The sequence below is a fragment of the Rousettus aegyptiacus genome, unplaced genomic scaffold (genome assembly GCF_014176215.1).
Source record: "Rousettus aegyptiacus isolate mRouAeg1 unplaced genomic scaffold, mRouAeg1.p scaffold_m13_p_12, whole genome shotgun sequence".
NCBI lineage: Eukaryota > Metazoa > Chordata > Mammalia > Chiroptera > Pteropodidae > Rousettus > Rousettus aegyptiacus.
Genome location: NW_023416287.1, coordinates 71,869,325 through 71,895,267, shown reverse-complemented (window position 1 = coordinate 71,895,267; position 25,943 = coordinate 71,869,325). Strand labels below are relative to the sequence as shown.

Sequence of the window (25,943 nt, the reverse complement as noted above, 5' to 3'; positions counted from 1 at the left end):
TGTGTGTCAGATAAATAGAATGTTTCATTCCAGGAATGAATCATTAAATAGGCCAATTGACTGAAAAATAATTACAAGTTTACTATGGCCATCTAAGTCCACATTATCATCATTTCTGAAATGAGGATTCTGATTCCTTTGTGCTTCTATTAAAAGCATGTGCACAGCTGACATTTATCGCTCTGACTCAGATGCTGTCCACAAGCTGTGCTGATCCTTTCTTTGGCCACCTCTCAACACTGGGAAATTGTCTAACACTGCTGACCCCAATATGATTTGGATTCTATTCAATACCAAGGAAAACATTATAGATCATTCTTATTTGATCATAACAAGGCAGCTCAGTCCTGTTTTATAATGGTCATAAGTAAAAATAAATAACCAATTTTGCCTGAATGAAATAAAATCAATACTTTTCCTTTGCAATATGCTTCTCAGAAAGAAAATCCACACATTAGTTTCATTTCTAAAGGCCGGGTAGCAAATCACTCAGGGATATAAAATTTTTTTCAAGTCAGCATGAAATGGGCCAAAACACACTATCCAGATTTTGCATGTGCCCAACAAGCTCACAGTGGCTCAACTTAAAGTAATTTTTACGGATGATTACAACGGATATATATCTTTGTGCACCTTAGAACAACACGATCTAATTCTTTTTTTGTGACCAAGCATAACATAAAATGAGATTTATCTGTGTGCTCACAATATCTATTAGGTGCTATGGAGATAGAGATCAGGTGAGCTACCTGTATACTCGGTAAGACATTATCACTGAGAGTGTTCTGACGTGATAATGGAGCATTCCTGATGTTTATTTTTTCCTTCTTCAGACTCCCAAGTTTATGGTGACAGTTCTCAGGAAAAAGTATGAATGTTTCTCTTAAAGGTATTCATCGACCTTTCCAATTCTTTTATGAATTTTTAATTAAGGCCTTAGACAATGTAAGGAACATAAATACAATTGAGCACCTAACTTAGGTAAAAAATAAATAAAAGAAGTAAAAGTCATAAGTTTTTAGAGGTTAAAAACACATCTGTTTCACGCAATAATTTGTGAAGAGAAATAAATGCAGTTTCAAATATTTTCATGGTTTATAATTTTTTTTTGAGCAACTCAAAAATAAGTTTGGGGAAGTTTGCATATTTTATAAGAATCAAATACAAGGCATATCACTGATAAAATGCATTAATTACTTTATCAGAGCTTCTTGTTTTTTTGTTTGCTTATTACTAAATTTTATAGAAATAAAGGTACACAGGAAAACATTTTTTTTTTCATATGCATTATAATATCATGGTTTTTATAGGTCATGGACTATGGTTTATCTATAATAGTTGAGGATGTCCTTTCTCTCTGATTTGTCTTTATAGGAAAGCAGAAGCCCTTACTGCCATTTCTACCTACTGGAAATCATGCAGTTTACTGTTCAGAACATCATAAACATTTAAATATCACTTTGATGTCAGCATATAAAAATAAAAACAACACAACATGACATTTTTGAAAATTTATTTTCTCCAGAATTAAACAGGGATGCAAATATTTTTAAGACTAACAAGGTATATAATTATAGTAAGATGTGCACAAATTGAGTCTGAGTCCAAATTCTAAACTAAAGATAAAGCATCCTGATCCTGCCATCAAGAGGGAGACACTCTTCCCCATGTTCCAATTTTGCTCCTAGGTCCCATAGATATCAACATTACCTCCACGTGAGGCTGATATTCTCCTCATTTTCTTATGTACCCATTCATCAATTTACACTAGCCTTGTGGGGGGTAGAACATAAGATTTCTTCAGTTGCAATTTTAGGAAAATGGAATAACGCAAATACAGAACACTTTTGGGTATGATAAGAACACTGAATTGGAAGTTGGAAGTCTTGGTTCTGATTCTAATTCTCTTATTAACTATAATGATGCTGGCAAATTTATTAATCTCTCTTTAACTCAACTTCCTTATATAGCTATATACTATATAACAATGTTTGGTCAGTGATGGATCACACATACAACATTGGTCTTTTATCACAACAAAGCTGAATTATTCGTAACACCTAGTGATGTTGTAGCCTGTAGTTATTGGAACACCACAATGCGATATATTACTCATGTGTTTGTGGTGATGCTGGTGTAGACATGACTACTGTGCTACCAGACATAAAAATATAGCATATACAATAATGTACAGTACAGAATACTTAATGATAACAAAGGACTATGTTACTGGTTTATGTATTTACTATATAATATTTTTATCATTATTTTAAAGTGTATTCTTTCTACTTATAAAAATAGTTTTTTGCTGTAAAAACTGTGTTACACTGGCAGCAGCCTCACACTTCTTGTGTTTATATTTCTTGATTATATCATTTTCTCATGTGCTTGATTTAATCTCTCATTGTTTTGTACAGCAACATGCTATACAAACTTATGGACTAGGAGCAATGATCTATACCATGTAGCCTAGATATGTAGTGGACTAGACCAAGTGTTAGTGCACTTTATGATGTTTGCATAATGACAAAATCACCTAAAAATGCATTAGAACACACCCCCATTGTTAAGTGGTGCATAGCTACGTAACAAAAAGGGATTGGACTGGATACTCTCCAAGAGTGTTTTCAGAATCCTTATGAATTCTCAATTTCGGTGTTCTTGACTAAGAAGCCATTTCCTTCTTCCTCTCACCATGTGGCACATTTTATATAAATGACCTGGAGCCACAAAACCCTTCATCACTTGCCAGCTGAGTGTGAGTAGCTGACCTCCATTTTACACTGCTTATGTTTGCATGGCTGACTGCTTCGACTATCTTCAAGTCAGCCTTCTAGCAATTTGTCTTATCTTTGTAAGTTGGCAACAATTCAGTGGTTAAGACAACTGGAGTAACCTGACCGTGAAATGGCCACTCCCCGCCACTTTGGCACAAAACCAGCCTTTTGTTGTCTGATGCAGCAGAGCCCTATTCTTATAGTATTTAGCTCAGAAATTAAACATTCTTAGGTTTATTTGAGAGAAGGTGACAGAGTACCACTTCCAGTGAGAGGCTGCCTAGCCATTTCCTCTCATACGGGTAGGCCAAGAGGCAGACGGAGGGTGGCACCACCAAAGTCCAAGAGATGGGCCATCCTGAGTGAGGGCCACCCACCTGTACACTGTTTGACCTGCTTTGAGGCAGAGATGCAAATCTCTCCCACAAAAGTCAGGTCAAAAGAGGAAATGAAAAGATGACAAGTTTGACAACTGAAAAGAATCATGAAAACTGGAGGAACAGTGCAATTAGATTTTCGATACTTGAATATTCATAATAAATTTCTGCTTAACCTTTGTCTTGGGGAAAGGCCAGAGGTCGTTAACACCATTAACTTAAAGGTCAGAGTCAGGGAACAATTCACGTTTATTCTAATCCTATGGTACATTTTTATGTAGTTATACAGTTTTAAATGTCTTTTGTAAAAAGTGACCCCTGCTGATGGAAATAGTTTTTCTTATGACATCAGTTACAAAGATTGCTGACCTACCCATCCTAAGTGCTATCAGACTGTAGAATATATTTTAAGAAACAATGTCTGAAATAAAACTTTGACTTTTGGCATTGACAGAACAACTTTTAGGTTGAATGTTACTTAAAAAGCATATACCACTTTGCAGAAGTCACTGACTATATTTCTTTCCTATGTTACTTTACTGAACTTCACTCACTATAGACATGGTAAAGTAATCCAAAATATTAACATTTAACTGTTTTCAACCTTTTTGTAAGCTACACTTTTACATGTATTTCAGTAGTCCTCAACCTTTTTGGCACCAGGGATCATGCTTCTATGAGAATCTAATGCCTGATGCTCTGAGGTGGAGCTGAGGCAGTGATGCTAGTGCTGGGGAGCGCCGGCAAATACAGATGAGGCTTCACTTGCTTGCCCACTACTCACCTTCTGCTCTGTGGCCTGGTTCCTAACAGGCCACGGACCAGTACCAGTCTGTAGCCAGGGGGTTGGGGACTCCTGCATTAGCTCATTTGAATCTCACAACAACTGACTCTCAAAATATATGAACATTTCAATAAGATACAACCATAAGAGATGGCCTTGAAATTGATTCCAAGCCTGGTACTTTTCCATTGCTCACAGAAGTACAACTCATACAACTCACACAGCTGCTTTGGGCAATCAGATTCAGTGTTAGAGTTTAGAAGACAGGAGTCAGAAATCTAAGTAAATGGAACTCAAGAGGACATTCAGAGGTAAAAGCTCCAATTACAAGTGGTCACTGATATGAGCAGGATGAGGTGGCACCAAGCATAGAGTTACTTTCATCAAACTCTAGTTCTTAGGTTTTTTAAGACCCTGACATGAATATTTTTATTAGTCATTTAAGTGATTTTCATTTTTTATGAGGCCTCTTCAGAAAATTAAGAAATGTCCTTTTTGCTTCTAAATTACTTTCTCCCAAAATGATGACTGGGCCCCTGATAGCTTTACTAGTAAAAAGCCAACAAAACATGTTTGTGGGCTTAGATTTTAGTATTTAATCAAAGAAAATGTTCTCTCTTTAAAATTAAAACAACTTTTAAAAATCTTTGTTCTCTACCAGCAGTAAGTGGGTATCGACAAAACTTACAGAATTTTTGTGTTAACACTCCATTTCTGAAACAGTTTTAAGATACTTAAAACTGAAACATGCACATAGCTTATGTTAGGCCATTGGAAGTCACATGGCAGAACCTGACTATAGCTTGAAATGTGTTGCTTGATTCCCTAGCATCATCCCTTTCAAGGAAATAGGATGATGGGCAAATGGAGCTGACCAAAATAAATTGCTGTGCACATTCACTGAAACCCACATTTAGAGAAAAAAAGAAAAAGAGAGAGAGAGAGAGAGAGAGAGAGAGAGGGGAAGAAAGGAAGGAAGGAAGGAAGAAAGGAAGGAAGGAAGGAAGGAGGGAGGGAGGGAGGGAGGGAAGGAAAAGAAAGAAGAAAAATAAAATCAAAAATAAGAAAAATAAAAATAAAAAGCCTGAATGGAAGCATGTCACTCCTTACTTCCATAAGAGAAAATACAATTTAAAATATAGCTAAGATTTTCACTGAGCCAACTAGATAGGAATGCAAACTCTGGTGATGGAAACATCCTGTTTTATTCACATGACTGCTCTGTAGACATTGAGAGATAGTTTTGTGTTTTCCATTTCTAGGCATCAGAAATAAAACAAAGAGGTGTACATTGCCCCAAAAGATGTTCAGTTTGATGTGGGTCACATAAGGTCATATTTCCAAATACTTCAGCTCTCTGGAGAATTCACTACATGTCATGCATCATTTATTTCCCTGGTTTAGCTAGACTTTTGACAAGAATCTCAACACTGTTATCATGACATGATGAATTGTTGCTACAAGAATAATTTTTCCCCTTAACTCACACATGTAGCTTTTTCTAAGGCTATATTCATACAACATATGAAGGGCTCATTGAGAAGTTCAAATATGTCCCTCAAAAATTGATTTTTTAAATTCATGAGGCAAATATATTGAGTGACTGCTTTGGGAATTAATTTGATGAGTTTTTGGTATTGAGAAAATATAGCCTTAGTCTTAACAAGGATTTGCTGCAAATGCTAGAAATGGACTTGTCAAGTGACAAATGTCTTTACGCTATCTGTGGTTTATTTCTGAAGTGCTAGAGAGTTCAATTTAATGGAATTATACAGATAACTAGATTTTAAGCTTTGATATCCAGAATCTAGAGTTCCACAGAAATGTACTAAAAATTTCTTTAAAAATTATTTCAATTTTAATTAATATATATTTGAACGTTTCTAAAAGGCAACAATAACATGCACTCACAGTTACTGTTTTGTTTTCATGAGACCTTTATCCCTCCACCTATTCTTCTATCACCTATTCTTCTCCAACCCTTTTTCCTTTCCTGGAAGAATGATATTCAAACTTTTAAGCTCTAAAACAGTGTGTGTGTGTGTGTGTGGAGGGTAGGGGGACCTCCAAAGTCTTCTAAGAGAGAGTTGGGTGGAGGAAGCAGGAAGCATTCAACCTTACCCATTACTGTTGTGTTTACCTCAGGCCTGGTTTGTTCTCTTCATCTTGGGAGGAAAGAGTAATTTTGTATTCAGGCAAAAGAAAACATTTCCATGGACCTTAAAGTGCAGGCCAGTATGCTGGGGTTGTATGAAAAGGTGTTGGTGAAGTTAGCTTGGAAAAGGTGTGATCCTACTGTCAATGGGGAAGAGTGGATGGGGGTTCTCTGAAAAGGGTAAAAACTAAATTGTGAGCTCCTGATTCCCTCAGCTTCTAATTGATGAACATGCTATAGTGAGTGTTAAAGTCTGGGGCATAAGGATGGTGCTCAAATCAGTGAACGATATGGCTTTTTCCAACATCATGAATATATGATCTTGTGACTTCTCAGACTCCATTCACTGATTCATCTATTAAACAAAAGCACTGAGCATCCTTATATGCTGAGTTCCATGTTCAATGTTGGGGACACAAAAACTCTTAGGTTAAAAAGAATTCAAAGGCAAAGTTGTTGTTTCTATTTTGGAACTTGAAAAAAAAAAAAAGATGAGTAAACAGCTTAAATGAAAGAATAAGATGTAAAGCTCCAAAATGAGCCTTGCGTTCTGCAGTTGGCCAGAGCCGAGGGAAAGAAAACTCTGTTTTAGTCATAGAAAAACACTGGCAGTGAAAGCAGGAATGCATGACAGCTGCAGATGGCAGATGCAAGTAGTGAAGGTGGCTGGAGAGAGGGGAAGAGGTGGAAAGCAGTGGGATTAGATAGATATGGAGAGGAGCAGGGAGTTCCCAGGACTCCCTGGAAGTCAGACCTTGTCCTGCAGGCAGGATGATGCCTTAAGGTCTTGAAGAATTTTTGATCAAAGAAAATATGAGCAGCAGGGTTTGTTTTGTAAAATATAGTACTATTTTAGTTTACACATGTGGAATCCAAGGTTCATAACTATGGTAATTTGCTAATAGTAACATGTTTACTAAGCAGAATTGACATTCTAACCTAAGATTTAAGCGCTGGCAGTTTGAAAACTCAGGGCTTTCTTTGCTATGAGACAAAACCTTTACAAAATGCACAATAGCCCCCTGCTTTGAATATCCACAGGTGCCCACAGACGCCTCTGAAAACCATAACTATCAAAAAGAGAAACAAAATCCATGAGGAGAGTTTTTAAATGTCATTTAGTTTGGATGACACAAATGCAATTATTTAATTTTCCACCTTCATCCTGCTAATAAGTGCAGAGCCAGGAATCTCTCACTTTGGCCCATTTGAGCATCTGTGCCTACCAGATCTAGCCAGGGCCTGAGCTGGAAGTACCACAATACCACACCAAAGGTTGCGCATGAGCTACTGTCACCACCATTATAGCCAGGAGGAAATCTGTTCTCAGAGATTTTCCCACCCAGTTGAGCAAATTCAACTGTTTTAGGTCAAACTATAAAAAATACACGATCGTCCAAAACAGGAGAAGAGAATATGATCTCATTAAATATTGCCAGAATATTTCAAGTTTTGTTTTGTATGTTCCCATTAGTGATAAAAAGGGCAAAGACATCTTCACGAGGTGCGAGGGGGTTGCTGCTCATCACTGTTTCCCTGGACTTATCAAAAAGAAAATTACTCCCAAGTTCCTACTTCTCTCTAAAGTCTATTTAAATGTCAGTCTCATAGTGATCCACTCTGAAATGTCATCTGCCCTCTCTAAGTCAGCCAAGTATATAATTATATTAGTTTCTCCCTTACTGGACTCAGGTTTCCTACTTACAGCCTACCTATCTAAGAGAAAAAGACTGGGTGACCGGGGTCCCAGCGTTTTATTTCCTCTGGTTATGGAGATAAAACCAATATGTTCCCCCAAGTTTTCCAGCCTTCAGGATATCATTCTCTCTTTAATATCCAGTTCCTATCATTCAGTCCCTGGCACTGATTCATTGTTGGTAGTTCTATCCCAGGTAGCAATGAGTAGGAGTTCTACCAGGTAAATTCAACACTCATGGTCGTTACCCGTCTCTGGTCTAACTCTTCTTCCTTATTGGTCCACACTTGCCCTCTGCTCCACATTGCTTTGGCTCTCCCTTTTCTACCTCATTCCAAACACTCCTCCCTTTAGTCTGCCCAGAACAGCAAATGTCAGGCTGAAATTTTGGCAAAGATTTCTAAAGACTTAGGGATAGTATAAGAAAAACTGGGTATCCATGGATATTGTTCCAGAGTTCACTGGGCATAGTTCCATCTGCCAAGGGCTTCCTCCCGAACTTTTTTTCCTTTAGTCCCCTGCCAGTCGCCACACCGTCTGATATTTTATGCATGTATTTTTGGTGACGGTGGAGGGAATCTTATCTTTAACAGATGGCGATATGTTGGACCATCAGTCCCTCTACTTGGAATACAGGCCTCTATACATCCTTTGGATCAAATAAGGAAGCATATCTTGCTTCTCCTATTCTACTTTCTTCAGCCTGCTTTGAGGTCATCCTATAGTTGATCCCATTGAGATGTCACTTTGCTCCAGTGATGACAGTTGTTTATATAATTATTAAGTGCACATTTCTGTCTTGTTTTCTAGACCATCATTCCAGAGAACTTAAGCAAAACCAAAACACCTATCAGAATGAATATTTCCAAATACACCCAGAAATGAATATAGAAACACACCTACAGGAATCTTTCAATAACATCTTGTCCCTGAGGTATTACTTTGTTCACAATTTGTTTCTGGGAGTACGTCATTCTACATTCACATTCCTTGGGGTTTTACCTCTTCAGCCCATCTCTTAGCCTGATTCTTCAATCTATCGCTGGTGTTAATGGGGGTAGATTACATTCAATTGAAAGTCATACAATAATAAAATAATTATTTTGCACATAGCAATATTTAGTATGTTAGTCTGCCCAAGAATATTCCAATAATTATAATTTTCATACAAAGAATCTGCTTAATGATTAGTCACCCAGAAATAAGTCACCCAGAAACAGAAAATAATTCAACAAGTATCAGGACATTGTTAACCACTGGCACTGTAACAAGTAAGACACAAAGATGCATAAGGCCTCATCTCGGTTCAGTCTTCTTTTCTTCACTAGTGAGCAAGGTGGACATGGAGGTCATAAATACCAATAAAGATGAAAACGAAGCTCAGTGGAAACTCATAAGAAGAGAATATGAACATACTTAGGGAGTAAATAAGGCTTAACACTGGAGATGATATGTTGACTGGGTGTGAAAAATGAGTCAGATTTGGACAGGTAGAACTGAGAGACAAAGGTCAGAAGTAGAAGTGAGGTTGAGTGAGACATTTAACAAGTGAAGAAAACAAAGGAAGCAAACATTTCTTAATTTCCAAGGATCAGGATTTTGATACAGGGCAGCGATGGACATATCACCTTTCGATGGTTGCAAATTTGAAAGACATACTATCTCTTCTTCAAGCAAATATATATCAATTCTCAGGAAGCCCCTTTCCAGAAAGGGGAGAGCCAACTTCTATTATTGTCAAAAACACATCCTTTTTAAGCAGCAGGAGCCAGCATTTGAGACTGAGAAACAAATGGTGTGTTCAGTCCAAACAAATAATGTGTTCTGTGTCACAGTGCCTGGAATTGCTACTCTGAAACTAATGAGATATTTTACAAAACATGTGCCCACAATGTAATAAAAAAGCAGACCAACAGTTACCCCAGTGTTAGCTGAGCCTCTCCAGATTTGGCTAGAATGCTTGTCTGATGACCTCATTAGTTTTCTTAGGCGTGGGAAGTAGCACAGACAGATGTCCTGGGCCATGTGACTGGGCAAAGACGAATAGCCAGGATGCAGCTGTGTAGGCAGCTGTCGCAACTGATTAAAAAATAGATCTATCCATTCCCCTTGAAAAACTGGGATTATCACAATGTATATACCAGCCCAAATATGTCTCCAGTGTAATAATACAACTTAGTCCCTCCCTGGCACTGCAATATTTCAAACCAGGCTATATATATCAACTCAATTTTAGAGTCTTTAAGGGAGATAAGTGGAAATTTCCAGCTATTCAGATACGCAAATGTAGCATTATCCCCAATTAATTATTAAATCTCTAAACATTTTAGGATGTATGATCCACAGTTTCATAACTCCGATCGAGGAGATGGAGCCACAGAGATCAAGAAACAAATCGCTCATCCTAGGCCATGCATTCTGGATCATAGCTTCAAATTCTGGATATATTTATCTGTGACCCAACAATTCAACTCCTAAATATTAACTCGAAACAAACAACAAAAAAAGCAAAAGCCATGAACAAAACAGTTCAGTTACCTACGTATCAACAGAAGAATGGACGAACTGTTAGATATTCATGTACCAGAATTCTAGTCAGCAATGAAAATGAACAACTCACCGTTCACCAGCCTTCCAAGGAGATCACCGAAGTTGAGGTCTGAAAAGACACTTACCCCGTTACAGTTAGGTAGGTTCACATTGCCAGCCCTGGACCCATCCTTGCATCTGTTCATCACATTCCAGGTGGGAACTCAGACCTTTGCAACAATGACCATGAAAACTGTGCTCTGTGGGGGTCCTCTGAAAAAAACTGTTGTTGCTGTTTTTACTTTGGTAAATATAATCTTTTCCCATAATGTTTCTTAACCTGTAACAAGACAATTTTTAAAAATCATGTATCCAATAACTTATACTATTTTACTAATCTGAATAATTTGATTTAAAATTCTCTATGTATATTATTATCAATCATCTGAGAGCAATGACAATTTGGTTTGATTCATTCTTGAAACAAAACAAAACAAAAAACCAAACACATATAGTCTATATCTGAAATAATTTAATACAAAATAACAGAAATAAAAGAGAATAAAGATAAAACGAAAACATGTGGTTATGAAGCAGAGACATTTATACATGGCAATTTAAAAAAGTGAATCGACAAAGTAACTTGGCCTTGAAAATAATGTCAAAACTTTAATAACCAAATAAATATTTAAGTATAACGAGAAATAGAAAAAATACTTTAAATCAATAAACTGAGCAAACATAAAGAAATTTTAATATGAGTGTAAAAATCAGAGATAAGGAAGCTGGTCATACCATTTATTTTAAGTATTATGTAGTGGCAGTGGTAGAATAACCACTGTTTTAAACTGGAAAAATCTGGACGATCTTTATTTTTTTCTTTCTATCTATCTATCTATCTATCTATCTATCTATCTATCTATCATCTATCTATCTATTTATCTATCTATTAACTTATTTTTTATAGTGACAGTGGTTAATGAAATTCAGTAAGTTTCAGCTGTACATTTTAACAGTAAAGCATATATATATATATGTATATATATATGTATATATATGTGTATATATATATATATATATGTGTATATATATATATATTTACACAGCTACCTCCCCCTTCCCTCTGGACTGTCTTTAAAATATTGCTGCTAACTAGCTTGTGACTTTATCGAAGTTATTTCTCAAGGATACTGATCATATAATACCTGTGGTCCTTCCCTACTAAAAATTTCTATTTATTGATAAATATTCACAAGTTATTTTAGTTGAAACTTAAAGTATTTTATAAGTCCTATAGCTAAATTGACTATGATAATTCCTATGATTAAAAAAAATAACAATGCCTGATACTAATGTTGTCTTTAAAAATACCTTTTCAACTATGACCTTTTTCAACCCTGACCATAACCCTGTACAGTACAAAATATGATGGGGAATTTGCAGATAACATAACTAAAACTCAAAGTTGAGTGGTGATTTAGTAAAGGCTCCAGCAATATATTAACAGAGCATAAATAGTACTTAAGTCCTATTAACTAAAAACTAAGAATTTCAGTTCAGATTTTTTCCCAAAATGATGCTCATTTGAAGAGCAATTAATGGTGAGTGACACTCAGCTTGGTATTAGATGGTTCACTGGCTAAGAAGACATATAAATATGAAGTAAAAAAGAAGTCTGCATTTGAAGAGCTTCCAATTTTTGAGAGTCTTGGGAATAGGGGAGCAGTGATCAGCAGGAAATCACAGGGGTAGTGCGTGGAAGTATAGGTGTCCTAGACCGCTATACCATGTGTGGAGAAATAAAAATAGATCATGGGCTCTGGATGAGTACAAATGCACATGGGTACACTGTTTAAGAAATATTGAGCTGCAATGTACTGTGTTTCAAGTATGAATTTGGCTTGCAGTACAGTAAAAGAGAGATGACTTAGGGTGGCAATATCTGCACGTGTGGCCACAGTGAAAGGCTATTTGAATAGAAAACTTCACATGTTAAAATTATCCCAACTCCTTGATGCATAGACAAGGAAGATTTGTTGGCAGATTAGGAGCGAGATGCTAGGTGCTGAGGATGGCAGTGTGAAGTTGGTGGAGTCCATCTTGCCTACAAAAGAGGTAGCTCCTGACAACATATCAGGGACAAAACATGGGTCCTAGAATAAACCTACTCATGTGGTCTGAGTTCATGCTTTCAGAGTACTCCCAGTGACCTTCAAACGTATTTAGAAAAGGCATTTAGAAAAAGCAAAGAAACGGAATCTCCTCTAGAGCCTCCAGAGAGAGCACAGCTCTGCTGACATGTGATTTGAGCCCAGTGTACCTAATTTTGGCCTTCTGATCTCCAACGCTGTAATTTAATAAATGTGTGTTATTGTAAGGCACCGAGTTTATGGTAATTTGTTTCAACAACAATACAAAGTCAAAATGATTAGAAAAGCTGATGTGGTAGAGAGCTAAAAACTACAACTCACATCACAAAACTAAACAATAATGCTTTGGATAACTGACTCTCTGTGCGTCACCCACATCGCTTTCAATGTCTATTAGGCTCAGTGCATCTTTATTCATGTCAGTCACCTCATTTTCAATGGCCTTTCCATTCTGCATGTCTACATTCTATATGTATTTCAAGATTCACTACCTTGAGTCTCCTCCAATAAGAATACTGCAAGTCTTGGACCCTTCATCTTTGGGGGCAGGTGCTTTTGCTTTTGTTTTTTGTACCTCCCCTGCTTGGAATGTCTACTTCAGATTGCTGCATGGGGAGGGCGGTGGTTAATAAATATCTGTTGAGTCACTCAGTGATTGCTTAACTGTGATAAGCTATTGAAACAAACTAAGCATGACATGACTAAAATGAATAAACTATTCCTTTATTTGCAGTAAGGAATATGGCCTCTTTTAACCAGCTTAAAAGCAGACAAGATATAATTACTAGTACTAAGAAGGAAGGCAGGCATACAGACCCACACGGTCTCCAAATTCTAAGATGTGGAATCAGAACCTTCTGAGGAGTAGCACCCAATAGGTGATTTTGAAGAGATGTTGATTTAAAGACTAGGTGCCAGAATCAGAGTGAAACAGCGGTGACCACTGGTGTCAAAGAATCACTCAGTAATAGCTCTTCTAGCCGAATCAGTTACATTTGGAGAGTAAATTATGCGTGAACAGTAATCTAAATCAACACAAGCTTAGAAAAACAACACGAAGAATACAACAATCTGTTTAAAAGAGATCAATTCTCTTAGAATTAGGATAAAATATGATAAAAAATAACTTATACAGTAAGCAAAGCAAGTCACATTTCTGCTCAATTTTAATTTGTCATGACTATACGTCCACTGGCAGTAGACAAAAATCCAATCTTTAATTTGATTCCAAGCATATACTTTTCTATTTTTGTTCAGTTTAGTACTTTTGAACAAGCCCTACTTTGGTGAACTTTCTCAAACATGTAAATTACTTATAATTTTACACAATTATGCAAAACTGTAAGTAAAGAAACCCTTTCAATGTTTTTGTGAGATATTTAGCCTAAAAGGAAATTTGGCAGCCTTGATGATTTCAGAACTGTTCTCACTGAGGAATCTGTGAAATGTGAAGGTTCTATTTTGACTGAGGGAAATTTCTTTCAGAAAGGAATCCACAAATGGAGAGGTGAGAAAAAGACAATTAATAGTCAGGCATTTTAATGTACGGCATCCTTTTCCAGCAAGCATGACATATCTGCTTTAAAGACCTTCCTTACCTGCTGGATGTCAAACCAAGGCTGGAAAACAAAAAAAAGAAAACTCAAAACTTCATGAGATTTTTTGGCTAAATTTATCACTGACCTCCCCTTACATTCCTTGAATGCTGCTTTCTTTCTATTGACTTCTCATTTGTTTCTCTCTGACCTCCTACTGTGTCAGGTGCTTCGAGTTCTAGCTGATGGTCAACTCAAGCTCATGATCATGATCACTCCCCCTTTTCATTGTTTCTCCTCCTCTCCTTGTCATAACATGTATTTTCTCCCAGCTGTTATAATATCTCCTCTTGACAATTCATTTTAAATCTCTATCTTTGTAACATTTTTAATTTAAAGTCCATTTTACCTGATGCAATTTTAACTATTCCTGTTTTTTTTTTCTGCTTAGCATTTGCTTGAAATATATATTTTTCTATCCCTTCACTGTTAGTCTATGTAACTTAATGCTTAAGTGAGTCTCCTATAGGTAGCATATCATTAGGTCTTTTTTTTTTTTAATCTATTTAGTCATTCTATAATTTTGATTGGAGACTATAATCCATTTATATTTAAAATACTAATTGATAGGTAAAGACTTACTATTCCCATTTTGTTTATTGTTCTCTGGCTGTTTTGAGGACCCAATAGTTATTCTGAATGTATAAAGGCTAAGTCTCAAATTTCCAAGTAAAAATAGCTTGCCTTAAAGATGACTATTTTATTAGGAAATATAAGATGTCTTGTTTGAAATTTGAGCAATGATACATTGTACCTGGTGAGATCTATTTTCCCTTTCTCCACGGTAGTAAGTCTAGTGGAACGACTTATAGGGAAAATTCTAATTCAGTAGTATAGTGGAAAATATTCTCCATCTATATAAGTGTAACTTGACATTTAGCCATTACATGAATTCTCCCTCTGTGTGTAAGAGAACATATGTTGTGGTACCTATTTTATTCTTAATATTTTTCACAATCTAAGGAGAATGTTCACTAGAGGTTTCTTTGTTTTCTGAATATAAATGTTTTGTATAAAAAAGAGGTTAGGGTGAACTCTACTGGTGGTTAAATGTTGTAAAAGCAGTTAAAGTCCAGTGGCTTGAAAGAGGGGCTGACTAGTGAGAAGAGATATGCCAGTGGGAATTCGTTAGGGACTATGCTAAGAGACATGCTATGCAAAAAAAATGTTCTTCCACGTCACCCACCAACTGCTCGATAAAATGTGTGCATTTCACCAATGCTTCTGATGAAAGTCAATCCCGGCAGTGGAATGTGAAAAATTGCTGAGTCTATCAGATTGCTGGGTGCCACTGATTCCTGGGCAAGATACAGTTGATTAATACCGCAGTTAAAAAAAAAAATTATCTTGAGTATCTATAAATATCATGTTATATTTCTTTTATATCTAATTACACTTATGCCAGGGATGGAGATATATTAGACAATTTTAGAACGCTTATCAAAATAAATTAATCACATTATTTTAAAAGATTTTTAAACTATGAATATTTTGTTGAAATAAAAGGTTACAAAGTTCACCCTTATAAAAGGAGGAGCTGGGTGAGTATAAAAATAAGTGCATTATCGCTATACTGTCATAGTAGGAAAGGATCAGAGGGAAAAGAAAATTTTATCCTTAAAACCATGATGCTCTCATTTCTATTACAGAAATTGAAGAAATTTAGTCATGGAAGACACCCACTAAGAAGATCCTTGACCTAGACCTGATTTATCTTTTCTTCTAGTCCCTTCAGAAGCCATTTCTTCTAAATTCCTATGGTCAGTGACAGACTCTCTCTGAATTCCTAGCAAATGCTTTGCCTAACAGACTGTAAAATATTTCTTTTGGTTGACATAGTCTTTACCCACCTAAGAGCACAATTTTCCAATTACCTTTTCAGAAATGATGTGCAGCAATAATCCAACTAGAGGTGAAACCTTGGCTCTTTCACTGATGTAAAATTGATTGCTTCCTTTGTTCTCAGTGATATTTTTCTTTAAAAAAAAAAAAAAGCCAAATCAATTTAAGTGCTGAATTGACAGCCTAAAGACTAGAGTGTCAATGGACATTTATTTGCTAAAAGATAATATAAAGTAGATGCAAAGATAAGCAAACTTCCCTGTGATAGAAATGAAAATGACTGAAGCAGATTGGTAAACTATAGCTGGGTGTCCCTAATTCTCAATGCTGGGACAAATAACCTTGCTCAAAAAGGTATGATCCCTGAGTTTCAACTAAAGTACTTTCTCAAGGTGCAAGAGGTGATTTGTGAAAAGGAAATGGCATTGTTCTTTATGACTAAAAGGGATAGAGCTAAGACCAATGGGTAGAAGTCATGGGCAAGAGAACAAGTGAAGTAGTGGAGAGGAAGCTGGGTGGATCAGTCCTTCTCTGGCATTTCTTCTGGATCCTCCATGGTCTGGTGCTCAGAAGAGTTGAGTGGAGAGAACCGTCCAAGGGACATTGCGCTTTTACATGAATTAGGTCAAGAATGTGACAACACAGTGGTGTGAGGTGACCACAGAGCAAGGAGGATGATGAAAAAGTGAAACACCCTCCGTATTCCATCTCTAATTCCTTCTCCTCTCTTTGGTTCCACAGCATTAACTATCAGGGCTCATATCAAAGATAGAAAAAATTCCTCTCTTCCTCCTTTCCCCTCCCTCACTTTCTCTCACAAATATTACTTCTCATTAAGAATTATATATAGTGTTAAATAACGACATTACAAAGATAAGCAAAATTTCTTCCTGCTCTTGAAGAGCTCATAGTATATGTGGCATAAAGGTGCAAAAGAACAATTATAAAACAATTCAGTAACTACAATGTTAGTGATAACTGGGAATTACAGAAGGAATAAAGGTAACCCACGTTACTATGGAAGAAACTCAGGAAAGGGCCCCTGAAAGCCTTCGTAAGCCTTGAATCTTTTTTTTTTTTCTTGTTTATTATTTTTGTTGTAAATAAGTTGCAAGTTCGTGGAAATCAAATTCAAAAGGTACAAATGAGAAGAGAGTGAAGGTTAAGTCTCCTTCCTTCGACTTACAGCAACTCAATTTCATTCCCAGGACGTAACTGGATTTTTTTGCATGTCCTTCCAGACATACTCCATCATGCATTTAAAAGCAGATACCCTATTTTTCCTACTATGAGTGAAAGCATACTGGATAGCAGCACTAATAGAAATGTGATTTCTAGCCACATACCTAATTCTAAATTTCTAGAAGCTATAGTAAGAAGAGTAAAAGAAACCAGTGAAATTAATTTTAATGTTTCATTTAACACAGTATACTCAAAATAGAATCTCGAGGTGTAATAATTTTTTTAAATTATAATATTTTAAAATTTCTAATATTTTTAATTTTTTGTCCCAAGTCATCAAAACCTAGAGTGTATTTATACTTACAGTAAGTCTTAATTCAGACAATACATGTTCATCTGAAATACTTGCTTTATATTTAGATTTCAAAAAATTAAGTTTAAAAAGTTGCACATATGTAAATTACTTCAAACACATTTATTGTTTTCTAATAACTGAAATGAGTATCATAGTAAAATTTTAATTTTACTACAATTAAAAATTCATTTCTTCAGTCACACTACTACCCACATTCCAAGTGCTTAATAGCCATATTTGGCTAATAACTACCATGTTAAACAGTTCAGGTCTATATATCGTTCTATATCTTCTTTTTTCTTTTAATACTATATCTTGGCACTTTTTCTTGTATTAGAACATAGAATCATTTTTATAATGGCTACATAACATTCCTCTGTATGCGCTATAATGTATGCAAGTCATTCCTGCTGATGAATGTTTAGATTATTTTCCAATCCTTTGCTGAAATTATGCCATGCTACAGTGAATATCTTGTCATTTAATGCTTTTGAGTAAGTATATCTTTAAAATAAATTCTTAGAAGAGAAACTGCTAGGTCAAAGGACTTCTGAAATTTTTATTCTTGAAATACCCTCCTAAATTACCAAGTAATAAAATAACATAGATTGCCTGTTTACTTACAATCTTCTATACCTCATTATCAAACTTCTATACCTCATTATCAAACTTTTCACCTTTGCTATTCAGAAAAGTGAAAAAAAATGATGCCATGGTATACTTTTAAGTGCACTTCTCTTATTATGAGTGAAGCTGAATATTTTTTCCTAAGCTTATAAATTATTAACATTTCATTTTCTGGGAATTGTCTGTTCATTGCAATTGTCTACCATTCTTTTGAGTAACAGATTCACATAACTCTAAATATTTTAAACAATTAGCCACATGTATGTTACATGAGTTGCAAATACTTTGACATTTGTATCCTATTTGGTTTTCTGGAACATACGGAGTGTGTGTCCAGGAGTGTGTGTCCATGTGTGTTTCTGTATTGTGTGTGTTGCCATAAAGTCATTTTTCTTTTTAGGTAAACAGATCTGTCAAGATTATTTGTTGGTTTTGTTTCTTTATAGATTATTGATTTGGCATGATGATTTAAAAAAAGGCCTCTCCCACTCACAAGTACTATGAAACTTCTTCCTCTATTTTTACTTTTATTCCTTTCGTAATTTCATTATTTTGATAATTACATAGTTAATACACCAAAACTTGATTTTGGTATAAGATACAAGGAATCATTTTATTTTAATGGCAACTAGTTTCTCTCAGCACTATTTATTACATAAGCTATCTTTTTCCTATTGATTTCATTTGTAATCATCATTATACACTAAATTCCTGTAGGTCAGAATGTTTTTCAATGATATGTTGTATTCTTATATTTGGCATTAAGTTTTAAAGAATGAATATGCTCAATCAGGATGAGGGAGGTAAAGATGCTACAAAATAGCAGAGAAATAGCAAAAATAGAATAAGGGTTAAAAAAAAAACACAGCATACTATGATGAGTTCTATGTTACTAAAACAAAAGTTTGGAACAAGAATTAGAGAAAAATAAATCTATAGAGATAGGCTAGCAGTAGATTGTGGGTAGCATTACATGCTGCATTAAGTAAGCTATAGTTTGTTATTGAAGGGATCAATTGAATAATTTTCAGCAGGACAACATGATCTGCTTTAGAAAGATTGTTTTAGTGACAGAGTGGAATTGGATTTGAAAAACCAGTCTTACAGATAGGTAGCCAATTTGAGTGGCTGCCATAGCAGTCCAAGTGAGAGGTTGCAGACTGAATGATAAAATAGAAATGAGAAGAAAGGGTAGACTAGAGACATATTTGGGAAGAAAACTGGGTGATTTCATTGATAAAAAGGCAAATTAGTTAAAAATTAATGAGCTTATCTTGGACTTACTGCATTTGAGATCTGCTGAATGTACTATCATGTAATCAGATACATAAAACGGAAGCTTAAAGTTGAGTTCTGGAACAAGCCCGATCTCATCTGATCTTGGAAACTAACCAGGGTTGGGCCTGGTTAGTACTTGGATAGGAGACCATCTAGGAATATCAGGTGCTGTAAGTGTTAAAAAAAAAAAAAAGTTGAGCTCTGTAGTAGAGATATTGGTTGGGATTCAGCCTATGAATGTTAATTGTTACCATGAGGAGATGTGAGATCAACCATGGAGTGAGCATACACAGGAGAAGAGGAATGGGCTGAGGAAAGAACCCTACGAGGCACAACATGAAAGAGAAAAAAATATATCATAACTATACAACAGTGCTATGCAATAGGAGAAAGAAAAAAAAAATTGAAAAACTAGAAAGTGATGAGCGAAATCACTGTAGCAGAGAGGTCCAGTAAATACAAATCTCAATGCCTCCAGCATTTGGCAGTTAGTGTCTTTGATGAGAACTTCTTAGTGCATGTTTAAAGGTGGGATTACTAATGGAGTCCAGTCATGTGAGAACAGGAGACAAGAAATGAATATAATGGGTACAGAACATAATGGATATAGAGAATATATGAGGGTTGAGCAGGAAGTCAATATAAACAGAAAGACGAAGAAAAAAAGAGGAGCAATCACAGGACAAAAGGCACAGTTGGAAAGAATACCCTTGGGCAGGAGAAAGAGTCCCTCATTCTCTGAAACCAAAGAAGAATTGTACTTACGAACTTTAGGTGGATACCATGAAAGTAAGTATATATACCAGGCAGGAATTGTAGGAAGGTGACTCTTGGTGACAGCATTTTTAATGTAATAGAAGATAAGGCTCTCTGCTGACAGAAAAAGTACAGAAACTGAGTTTTTAAAAGGTCTAATGAAATTGAAAACATTTAAAAAACACTTCTGAGAAGAATGTTCAGAAAATGGAAAAACATGAATGAGGGATAATGAGAGTCTAGCTGATGCTTTAATATAAGGATGGTTCAATTGTTTTTAAAAAATTGAGAAACTAAGTACCTGGAGAATTTTAGATGTCAAGAGAGTAAAAATAACTCAAAACTCTTATGTTGCTTATGGTCAAGTGGAATGGATTTGCATGCACCCATGAAAAACTAATTTCCTCAGTGAGTGGTTTTGGCATTAAATGTAGAAGAAAAACTTGGAAAGTACTAGAAGTCTTCACTGGGTTGAGAAATCTGACCTCATCTGACCTTGGGCATTGCAATGTAGCTAACTTTTAATAGAAAAGCAAAAAAATATGGGGATAAAAGGAATATCAGAAGCAAAGCTGCAGAGGTTAAAATAGTCTATGTGTTAAGGCGAGGCAGTAGAAAAAGTGCTTATTTGGGAGCCGAGAATTAGGAGAGAAAGTTTAGGGAGAGAGTAGCAGACTTTGGGAAGGCTTATAGAAGACAGGTTTTGCATATGTATGAGTGTCCATAATGTCATGTATATTATATATAAAATATACATATATGTTATATACATACAATATTATACTTAAAATCACTGGGCCCTGAAAAAGATGCAATAGTCTCTGAGATTCACATCTTATATAACATGTAGCATGTTGACTTCCTCCAATTCTTAGTAAATGGGTAGAGTGGTCTACATGATAAATAAGAGAGTGGTAAACTAAGCTATATAGGAGAGAAAACCAGCTCCAGGGCACCTCATGCCATTTCTTTATTTTACTAAGGTAGCGCCTCACATTTCAACCACAGTTTTGGACACCAAGTTTTTCCAACTCTTCCTAAGAAACAGTTTCTTCGAATCAGCACTGACATTGAAATGAAAGCAGTTTACTGGATTACATGAGATTTGCACTTTGAACACATCATTAAGGTCTGCATTTTTGTCTCAGTGATGTTATGCGCATGGTGTCAGCACTTTGCTTTGCTTCTATCCCCTTAGGAACCCAGGGATAAACATAAAAACTGAAATTATCCCTGTCTCTGAAGGTGAGCGCTTCTTTTCAAGTCAGAGCTATTTGCCAGTCTGACTTCTTCAGCAGTCCTGCAAATAGGTTATATGTCTCAATGAGGATATGCGTTGAGCTTGTTCAGCAGATCCTCCTCATAAGGATGCTATTCCTAGTTCTCAAGTAATTTTTTAAAGCAATTTTACGAACCTCTCATGAGCTCTGTATTTGTCAAGGATGAATTTCTGTTGGAATAAGTAATCTGTTAGTGTCCTAATTTGGAGTCCCCAGATTAGGCACAGATTTAAAAATTAAAGTGTAAATATTTTATTTAGATGGTGAGGGAAATGCTTGTATGGTAGTAAGGAACTGAAACATGGCAGAGAAGGACAATAAAGGAAAGAAAAACAACAAAGGGTAAAATTTCAAGCCAATATCCACCATAGAAGACTGAAGATTAAGCCAATAAGGTAATTCTAAGAGTTAGTATAGCACATATCTCAGAATTATTCTACCCGAAGGGTGTAGCAGACCTGAGATTTCCCATGGGGGAAAAAAAAATGGTTCAAGTATAGAAACCCAGGTGCTGGCAGCTAGAAGTTGACTGGTATGTGCTGAGGAGATAAGGTTAGACGATATGTGTGGGAACTGATATATCTATCCTCCAAAGACAAAGCTTTTGTGAGATTATATGTGCTATAAACTATCAGAAAAAGAATTATCAGAAAAATTTTTCCAAGCCAAAACTTCCTAGAATCCAAACATGTTTAGTTGTGTTTTTGTTTTGTTTTGTTTTCAACATTCCTTCCCTTTTCATAGGCTGAGCATATTCAGTGGGTTTAAGTGCTAAACTGGTTTTAACAGCACAAAGAATCTCATGATACAAATTATATACTGTACTGTAGTCAGTAAAAATCTATTTAATCTTTCTAGAAAGAGAAATTTACTTCAACAACTTCATTATCATGGTGAAATTTTCCCTCTGTCTTTTTTTGTATAGCACCATTTATTAATACCTAGTATATAATCTGGTTGTCAGCATAGATACAAAAGAACCTGAAAACATAATTGCTGGCTGTGGGATTTCCACCAAAGAAGAAAAATCATGACAAGCACACACACAAAACACACAAAAGGTAAAACATAAATAGATGTAAACAAATCAATTAATCAGAATACGGTTGTTGAGTGCCTTCCTGCACTAAATCACATATTAAATGATGTGTGACTAAGCCAAAGACTATCATCCCCCAAATTTACAATACTTGGAGGAAATCATAACAGTGAAACAATAAGAGCTCTCTGTAAGAGAGCACATACTCAGTCATACATTGCGTAGCACAGTCGAGTGAATTTGAAAGAGGGAGCCATAAAATGGGCTATCCAGAAAATGTTTCATAGAAGAATAACAGGGAGAACATTCCAGATTAGCATCATCAAAAGAACAGAAGAACACATTGTAAAGGGGTAATTATGTAGATCTACCCTTTTTTTTTTCTTGAATTGACTTTTTTTGCCCTAAATTAATTGAGTCAATGTTCCTTTGGTGACAATGACATATATTCGGGCATCCGTTAAAATTCCTCATCATTATAAATAAAATGAAAAAAAATGGATTGATACAAACACCAAAAATGAAGCTCTCTGTCTAAAAGTAATAGTTGAACCTCAGAATGCATTTTGCAAACACAATACCAAATGTGTCTCCAGAGAACCAGATTAAATGGTTTCTCTCAATGGAAAACCAAAATTGTCTTTTGTTCTCATGACAAAAGAGCCAGTCATAAAAACAAACAAAAAACACACCTAAGAAAGTCTATGCTATAGGTCTGAATGTTTAGTGTATACTAACTCATAATTATTGGACACCTGTTATGAATGTGGCATTTTTGTAACATTCTCCTTGTCCAGAGAAGTAATCTAAGAGAGTAAAATGTGGAGAAACAGGCAAAAATAGAATCTAGCCAGTGACCAAATAAAATTCTTCAGCTATAGGAAAGCTACTGGAATTATTAATAAGGAGAAAGCTTAGGAACATTTAGAAATGCATTATTTATTAAGGAACTGTCAGTGGGACTCATAAAAGGCAGGCTGTGAGTGAAAAATACGTTTGTTTGGGTTGAGTATATTGCTGCAGACAGGCTGGAGATAAAGTGGAAACAGGGTGGGACATTAATCTGATACTCAGGATAGCATTTGTTATGGCAGAAACTATTGCAGTGATTTTAAGCAAATGAATCATGATATGTGGTGAAAGAGAGTAGGAGTAGTTAAGGAACAAAGGTTGTACACTGACCCAGCGGTGGAGTTGAATTTAGTCATCTCATCTTGGGCCCAGTTACAGGAGAGTCAGCACACTGAGGAGAGACTGCCTGCACTGCCTCTTGGGAAATGAGAAAATGAACAACAAACAACTAGATACATGAAAATTAAGGGGAAGAACACCTGACTGAGCAATTGAATGATGGGCACTTATTTGCTAACAAGGATTAGCAGCTACAACAGGGGATAGCCTTTCCCTACCCCACCATGACCAGACTGTGAACCCGCCTGGCCAGGACTCATGAGGACAGGGGGGATATATTATTTCCTGAGCTTATAAGTATTTCCTTATCCCACACATAAACAGAAGAATAAATTTAATGCCACATGGAATATGCAACAAGTTCAGACCTTAGAAAACAAACCGGGTTTGAACCTGAGTTCTGCTGCTTATTAGCGATATAACTTGGACTGGTGCTCTTGGCATCTCTGTGTGTAAAGGAACAGTAACACCAACTTCACACAGTGATATGAAGATTAAAAATTTAAAAGAGATAATGAACATTAAATATCTAACACAGTTGCTGGCACATAGCAGGGCCTTGGTAAGTATTAGCTGCTTTTGCCTTTCTGGGCCCAGTATAAAATGCATTCTTTAAACACAAGGAAAATAATCTGTATGACCCAAAATTTAATATGGATCTATTCACTTAAACTTGGAGTTATATTATTGATATATTCCAAATCTTCTTTATTCATCTATTTGGTTTAGCATAGGCTGAGAAAGGTAAGTTAACATCTCACATAATAATTTTGTGTTGATTTCTGAAAAGTTTGTTTCAAATATATCCCTGCATTTATATTTGGTACATGAGGTTCCTAGTTTTCATATCTTCACTGTGGATTCCATCTTTTATCCTTACAAAATAATCTTTTATCCATTTTACTTGAATATTTTTCATTTCATTTCTATTTGTAACTATGTCACTTTATTCTTAATATATTTATAAGCAGCACAAAGTTTTAAAAACAACTCCTGAGAGTCTCCATGTTTTGATCTGCTTAAATTAAGTGGTAATTGATATATCTATAAGTTTAATCATGTATTATAATCTTTATTTTTTAAAATATTAACTTTAAAATAGTTTTGCTCTTTGCTGAATTTTATTTTTTTACTATATAAATTATATTCACTTTCTTCTTCTCCAGGAATTTACAAGGTATAAAGTATATTTTAATTCTACTAAATTTTACCTCTAAGTTTTTCAAAATACTCTTATACTTGTTTTTTCTAATTAGTAACCTAAAAAGTACAGTGGTAACTTCAGACACCTTTGCTCACCCATTCAGAATATTGAGGGCTTTACTACCCCTCCTACTATTCTCTAGTCTTAGTTTTTCTAACTTTCAACTCTCTTGCATCTATTTATCTATACATGGTATTTTTAAACCCATGGATGTGATGGAGAAGAGACGTCCCTTCAACTTCAGACTCATCTATCCAGCTAGCTACTCCAAACTTCAAATCTATATCTTTTAAACATCTCAAACTTAATATGTATAAAATTCATCTTCTGAACTTTCCTAAAAATCAACTCCACCCAGAGTCTTCTCTATCTCAGTTGAGGGACATCCTGTCCTAGTTACTCATGCCAGAAACCTTGGAGTCAATCTCGACTCCTCACTCTTTTATTCCCCAAATCGTAATAGCTGTCCCTAAAATTTTCACTACTATCCCATCTCTTCTACCTCTAATTCTTTCTTCCAATCATCTTCACCTCTCACTCAGCTGGACTGTCACAATAGTCTCCTAAGTAATCTACCCCTTCCCTAGCTTGCCTCCTATAGCCCACTGTCTTTGTGGTAGCCCAAAGGAAACTGGTCATAAACTACCCCTTGTGACTTTTCCATAAATGCATTTTCCTCACCTGGATGCACAAGGTAATGGAGCCACTCTAGAAAAGAAGCTGTGTGCTATGACTTTCTTTGGAAGAATGTGGGCTAGGAGATTCTTCTCATCCCCTACATCACACTAAGAACAGAGCTAAAGATATCCTTCCATTTCATTAAGCCATGAGATTTAGGGGTAGAGGGTTGGTGCTGAAGAATAGCCTGAACTAATCCAGAATTTAGTACTCAAATTGAGGTGCTGCTGAAACAAAATCCTAAAACATATGCTATTTTCTTAGGAGTTAGGCACCAACTAGTGAAGAAAGAGATATAGTAGTCTGGCTTACTGAAGATTCTTATCATACAGTGACAAAATATTTGCTAAAACCACCACCTACTATAACTTAGAAGGCAGATCATGTGCTTACTGAGCTCAAAGGGAAAAGGGTGGAAAATGTAACATTTACTGCTACATGTTCACCA

The 25,943-nt window shown here is 35.7% G+C and overlaps 1 long non-coding RNA gene across 1 annotated transcript in view; it reads right to left on the bottom strand.

Moving 5' to 3' along the window:
- Nucleotides 1-6,628: 6,628 nt before the first annotated feature.
- Nucleotides 6,629-25,943, bottom strand: part of LOC107500147 — a 185,828-nt gene continuing 166,513 nt past the window's right edge. Inside the window, exons 3-4 of the long non-coding RNA XR_001594460.2 lie at nt 15,938-16,039; nt 6,629-10,658 (exon numbers count right to left, since the gene is read on the bottom strand). This is a non-coding gene — a long non-coding RNA (uncharacterized LOC107500147). The remainder of the gene's footprint in view (nt 10,659-15,937; nt 16,040-25,943) is intronic.